A 7,411-nucleotide genomic window follows, 5' to 3' on the forward strand; every position below is an offset into this window, starting at 1 on the left:
TAAAAGCTAGACTAAATATTTTTAACCTGTTTGAAGGCATTGGAGAGCTATCAAAATAGGATTTATAGAACAAAAGACCCAAAATAAAGGAAATCCCATATATAAGGGAAACCAAAATAAAGGTTTCCCTTGTAACATGTTATAAGGGAAATCCTTATAACATAGGGAATCCCTTATGTTATAAGGGAAATACTTCCTCCCTTAAAGTATTTGCCAATTTGAAAACAATAACTGAGGAGCTGAACAATCTTTCAGTTCACTTACTGACTTCAAGTTGATTGGGAGCCTAAAAATTGGAGTTTAGGCCCACCAAGGAGGTAAGACATTTCAAATGAGATGCTGAAGGGTTATACCCTAAAAGAAAGAGTGAGCCAAAACAGACCAGCCCTTATAAGGATTGAAGCCTGCTATATTAGTGTTCTCCAGAGAAGCAGAACTAAGGCTGGGCATGGTGGCTTACACTTACAATCTTAGCACTTTGGGAAGTCGAGGTGGGAGGGTTACTTGAGGCCAGGAGTTCAAGACCAACCTGGGCAACATGGTGAGACTCTGCCTCTACCAAAAAAAACTTTTTTAATTAGCGAGGCTTGAGGGCGTACATCTGTGGTCCCAGCTACTAGGGAGGCTGAGGCAGGCGGATCACTTGAGCCCAGGAGGTCAAGGCTGCAGTGAACTGTGTTCACACCACTACATTCCAGCCTGAGTATAAGATCAAGACCCTGTCTCAAAAAAAATAAAATAAAATAACCACAGAACTAATAGGAGATAAATAGATAGATAAATAGATGGACAGATACATGGAGATTTGTTATAGGAATTGGCTCGCATAATTATAGAGGCTAAAAATTCCCATAATCTGTCATCCACAAGACAAAGAACTAGGAGATTTAATGGCGTAATTCAGGACAAGTCCAAAGGCCTGAGAAACAGGGAGGTCAATGGTGCAAGTTGCAGTGTGAATCTGGAAACATCCTCACAAACATACCTAGAAATAATGTTTTGCCAGTTACGTGGTCATCCCTTAGCCCAGTCAAGTTAACACATGCAATTAATCATCACAACTACCTTTATATCATATCAATCTCTAACTTTTTTATTTTTTAAATTAGTTAATTAATTAATTTATTTATTTTGAGGCAGAGTCTTACTCTGTTGCCCAGGCTGGAGTGCTGTGGTACGATCTCCAGTCACTGCAATCTGTCTCCCAGGTTCAAGCAATTCTCCTGCCTCAGCCTCCCCAGTAGGTGGGATTACAGGCGCCTATCACCACACCAGGCTAATTTTTGTATTTTCAGTAGAGACAGAGTTTCACCATGTTGGCCAGGCTGGTCTTGAACACCTGACCTCAAATGATCCACCCACCTCAGCCTCCCAAAATGCTAGGATTACAGAAGTGAGCCATGATGCCTGGCCTTCAATCTCTAACTGAACTAAGGTTATCTGCCACCAGTCTGCTTGCCAGAAGCAAAAGTAAATTCTCTTTGGAAGGAAATTAAATCATCTAGAGACACAATTTATCTCTAAAATTTTTGTGTGTGATGTTTGGCATTTCATCAAAGGTAACCAAGCAGATAAAAGTATAAATATTGACTAAAAATCAAGACAAAAGCAAAAACAGCAGAAACAAACAAACAGGAAATTCAAATATTTTAGTTATTAGACACAAACTTTAACTCAAACTAGTGATTCCACTTCTAGATGGAAATGGCATAGTGAGGAGCTTCACAGACTTGCCCCACAGTGAAACCACCACAGAATTTTTTATAATTGGTGAAAATTATAAGAAAAAAACCAACCATTTAAATTATCTGGAAATGTTCTTAATGGAATACAGCAAGTAAAGAGATCTTTATTCAAGAAATTCTACTAAATCATAGCAGAAATAGCAAGTCTATGGCACTTCAGCCATGACCCACCCTCTGTCCACCCTTCCCCACCGCTCAGGGTAATGGAAGCTCCACTATGAGTGGGTGTGGCCTAGAAGACAGGCTCCCCCTTCCCTCAACTCCCACTCAAGGGCCACAGTATATACCTAGGGAAGGCAAGTGGACAACATTTCCCATCCCCACGGCTCCATGTTGCAAAGGCTAAATTCTGGGCAAGTACAGCCGACAAGCTGGAGGCTCCCTTCCTTCATCCAGCCCCTAAATGTAAAGCAGAGGTTCGATACCAGGAACAGCAGGCTGAGAACACCAGGCTCCAGATCATTCAGAGGGTCCATGCCAGGAAAGGCATCATTCAGAGGGTCCATGCCAGGAAAAGGAAGCCAAGAAGACCAGAGGCTACCAGTGGGCACTCTTCAACCAAACTGTCACTGTAAGAGAAGTAGGCTACTGTCACTGCTTCCAGCTCCAGAATAGTGGCTCAGAGATTCTGCCCAGCAGACAAGGCAGATTATAAGAACAGAGAGCTCCAAAGCACTTTCCAAAGAACTGACTTTTTGGAATAGAATGTAGGGAAGTTCAACCTAAGGGCTCTCTCAAAAACAATGAAGGTTTTGGTAGCTAGCAATTAAGGAAAGGTTGGCAGCTCCATGAGAACAGCAAGCTAAACTATGGTCCAGCTAATTTATCAGAAAGTGTCATGAATGGAGACAGCTAAGAGTCCTCCTGAGATCAGAGCAAACCTCAGAGATTGGCCTCAAAAACTACTCCTGTAAAGAAGTTTAATTTTTTTTTTCTTTTTTGGAGGCAGAGCCTCACTCTGTCGCCCAGGCTGGAGCCCAGTGGCACCATCTCAGCTCACTATAACCTCCACCTCACAGGTTCAAGTGATTCTCCTGTCTCAACTTCCAAGTAGCTGGGATTACAGGCCCATGCCACCATGCCCGGCTAATTTCTATATTTTTAATAGAGACAGGGTTTCACCATGTTGGTAGGGCTGGTCTGAAACTACTGACCTCAAGTGATCCGCCCGCCTTGGCCTCCCAAAGTGTTAGGATTACAGGCATGAGCCACCGCACCCGGCCAAGGAGTTTAAATTTAATTGAATAAAACTGTGAAGCAATTTATGCCCGAGGACATTGTCAAAAACTAAATAGAGGAATTAGCTAACAGTGGAGTTCAACATCTGGGTGTGATACCAACAGAGACAGACAGTGTAACAAAGAAATGAGGAAAAGAGACAGAGCTAGCCCTACTAAAACTACTTATTCCAAGGTGACCATGTGCATGGCTAAGCCTGCACCCTCTGAGGAGAGACATCAAAGACTTCTGCTGTGGGAAAACAGACTTTGCTAAAGTAGTCCAGCCAAATGAGTAACAAATAACAAGAAAAATACAACAACAAACTCAAGAAGAAGGATCTGTATGTAGAATTACTACAAAATAAAATATAAAATGTCCAGCTTTTAACAAGAAATTATAAGACAGGCAAAGAAACTGGAAGTTGTGACTCATACCTGAGGGGAAAAATCAAGCAACAGAAACTGCCTGTGGGAGGGCCCCCAGGCTATACTTAAGGCACAAAGACTGAAATGTAGCCATTAGAAATATGTGTAGAGAACTAAAGAAAGCATGCTAAAGAAGTGAAGGAAAGTATGATGAGATTGTCTCATCAAATAGAGAATACCAACGAAGAGATACAAAGTACAAAAAAGAACCAAAGGGAAATTTTTGAGTTGAAAAGTACGATCACTGAAATTTAAAATTCACAGAAAAAGCATAACAGTAGATTTCACCTAGCAGAATAAAGAATCAGAGAACATTGAGTAGATGAATAGAGCTTGTGCAATCTCAAGAACAGAGAAAACTTATGAAGAAAAATGAATAAAGCCTCAAAAAATTTGGGACTCCTTTAATTGCATCAACATATGATAAATAAGAGTACCAAGAGAAGAGAGAGAAAATGGTATTAAAAAATTATTTTAAAAATGGCAAAAACTTCCCAAATTTTATGAAAGCCAGTATTAATCTATATTTCCAAGAAGTTCAAAGAATTCCAAATGTGCTCGCTTCGGCAGCACATATACAAAGAATTCCAAATGAAATAAATGCAGACATCCACACCCAGACAATTCATAGCACAATTGGCTATCATAAAATAATGCTGCTATGGAAACTTGCATACAAATTTTTGTGTGGATTCTATTTCATTTCTCTTAGGTATACCTAGTGGTGGAGTTACTAGGTATATGGTAACTTTATGTTTATCCTCTTGAGAAATTATCAGATTGTTTTCTAAAGTGGTTGTACCACTTTACATTCCAATCAGCAATGTGTGAAGGTTCCAATTTTTCCTTATCTCATGAGCTCTTGTATTAATAATTATCCATTTTTTAAAGTATAGCCATTCTAGTGGTATGAAACAGAGTCTCATTGTGGCTCTCATTTGCATTTCCCTGATGGCTAATGATGTTGAGCATCTTGTAATGCACTTACTGGCATTTGTATGTGTTTTTTGAAAAAATGTGTATTGAGATCCTTTGACCTCCTTTTAATTTGTTTATGTGCCTTTTTTTTAAATCATTGAGTTGTAAGAGTTCTTCATATATTCTAGATAAAAGTCTCTGATTAGACATACAGTTTGCAAATATTTTCTTTCACTCTCTGGTTGGTCTTTTTCACTTTCTTGATGGTATCCTTTGAAGCATAAAAGTATTTAAATTTACAAAAAAGACAGCAAATTCAAATTCATATGCAAATTCAAAGAATCTAGAATAGCCAAAATTATCTTTAAAAAGAAAAACAAAGTTGGAAGACTCACATTTCCCAATTTCAAAACTTACTACAGTAATTAAGATACTTTGGTACTAGCACAAGGATCAGACTATAGATCAGTGAAATAGAATTGAGGGTCCAAAAATAAAACCTCACACCAATTGATTTTAGACAATGGTGCAAAGACAGTTCAAGGGGAAAAGAATGATCTTCAAAAACCGGTGCTCCAACAACCACATATCCACATGCAAAAGAATAAATGTGGACTCCTCCCACACACCATACACACACAAAAAAACATGCAAAATCGACCATAAAACTACATTTGAGAACTAAAGCTATAAAATCTTGTAAGAAAATATAGGGAAAAGTATTCATGACCTTCATTTAGGCAAAGCCTTCTTAGATATAACATTTAAAGCACAAGCAACAAAAGAAGAACAAATTGAATTTTATCACAATTTAAAACTTTCATGCTTCAAAGGATACCAAACTCTGTGCTTCAAAAGATACCATCAAGAAAGTGAAAAAAACAGCTGGAAATGGTGGCTCACACCTGTAATCTCAGCACTTGGGAAGCCGAGGCAGGCAGATCACTTGAGGTCAGGAGTTCAACACCAGCCTGGCCAACATGGTGAAACCCCGTCTTTACTAAAAATACAAAAATTAGCTGGGTGTGATCTGGGATTACACGTCTGTAATCCTAGCTACTTGGGAGACTGAGGCAGGAGAATTCCTTGAACCCAGGAGGTGGAGGTTGCAGTGAACCAAGATCGTACCACTGCACTCCAGCCTGGGCAACAGAGTAAGACAGGAAGGAAGGGAAGGGAAGGGGCGGGGAGGGGAGAGGAAGGAAGGAGAGAGAGAGAGGAAGGAAGGAAGAAAGGAAGGAAAGAAGGAAGGAAGGAAGGAAGGGAGGGAGAGAGGGGGGGAGAGGGAAAAGAAAGAAAGAAAAAAGAAAGAAAGGAAAAGAAAAGGAAAGGAAAGGAAAAGGAGGAAAGGAAGGAAAGGAAGGGAGAAAGAGAGAAAGAGAGAGAAAGAAAAGAGAGAGAGAAACAGAGAGGAAGGGAAGGAACGAATGAAGGAAGGAAGGGAGGAAGGAAGGAAGGAAGACAAACGAGAGAGTGAAAGAAAATATTTGCAAATTGTATGTCTAATCAGAGACTTTTATCTAGTATATATGAAGAACTGTTACACCTCAATGATTTAAAAAAGACATATAAACCAAATAGAAGGTGGTGAAAGGATCTCAATACACATTTTTCCAAAAAAGGCATGCAAATGCCAGTAAGTGCATGACAAGATGCCCAACATCACTAGCCATCAGGGAAACACAAATCAAAGCCACAATGATACTGTTTCATACCACTAGAATGGCTCTAATTTAAAAGATCCATAATTACAAGGGTTGGCATGAGGAAGAGAAACTGGAACCTTCATATCCTGCTGATTGGAATGTAAAGTAGTGCCACCAGTTTAGAAAACAGTCAGATAGTTTCTCAAAAGGATAAGGTTACCATATACCTAGCAATTCCACTCCTAGGTATACACCCAAGAGAGATGAAATATACATTCCTACAAAAATGTGTACACAAATGTTCATAGCAGCATTATTTAACAGCCCAAAAGTGAGGGGGTGGGGGGAAAAAATGTCCGTCAACTGATGAGTGGATAAATAAAATGTGGTATATGTTTACAATGGAATATTATTCAGTCAAGTAAAGGAATGTAGTGCTGATACATGCCATAACATGGATGAGTTTTTAAAACATTATGCTAAGTGAAAGAAGCCAGACACAGAAGGCCACATATTGTGTGATTCCATTTACACGAAATGTCCACATTAGGCAAATCCATAGAGACAGAAAGCAGATTAGTGGTTGCCAGGGGCTGGGGGTCAATAGGGAGTATGGGGTTTCTCTGTGGGATGACAGAAATGCTCTGGATTTAAATAGTTGTAATGATTGCACAAATTTGTGAATATACTAATAACCACAGAATTACACACTTTTAAATGGTTAACATGGTGAATTTTGCTATGTGAATTTTATCTCTATTAAAAAAATTTTATCTCTATTAAAATTTTATCTCTATTAAAAAAATGTGGACAATATTTACCTCAAAATTACGTGACAGGGTGAGTGCACACATTGCCAAAACTCACCCAACGTAACACTTAAGATTTGTGCATTTTGTTGTTTGTAGATTATACCTCAATCGGAAAAAAAATGTTGGGTATTAAGCTAGCCCCACAACATCAACATACACTTGGGGACAAAACTTTAGTAGCCACAAGACCTGCACTAGCATTGGTGCAGAGAAGAGCAAAGAAAAACAATGGGACACATAATAAACCTGAAAACAGGAGACTCCCAAAATATCCAGTAGGCATTGGTTGGAAAGTATATGGGTCAATTTTAATTTAGCACCTGAAAGAGAGTGCTTTAGGCAATCCAATGGCTAGTGAGTGTAGGTGTTAACTCCTACCTGTGGGTGGTTGGCTAGTGACCCCAAAGAGCCTCTGAGAAACTTGGAATTTCCCTTCTCTTTCCAGGGAATGACAGAATCTGGGATGATTTTCTTCTGTTTCTTATCTACGAAACAACAAAAAGCCCAGCATACACTGGCTCACACAAACTTTTTGCCAGTAAGATATGAAGGACCAGAGGCAGTCAACTCTTCATGAATTCTCAAAATTGACCTGCCTGACCTCCCTCTAAGGACAGGGTCCTACCTAGGAGGACAATAGAGGT

The sequence above is a fragment of the Colobus angolensis genome, unplaced genomic scaffold (genome assembly GCF_000951035.1).
Source record: "Colobus angolensis palliatus isolate OR3802 unplaced genomic scaffold, Cang.pa_1.0 Scaffold12, whole genome shotgun sequence".
Taxonomy (NCBI): domain Eukaryota; kingdom Metazoa; phylum Chordata; class Mammalia; order Primates; family Cercopithecidae; genus Colobus; species Colobus angolensis.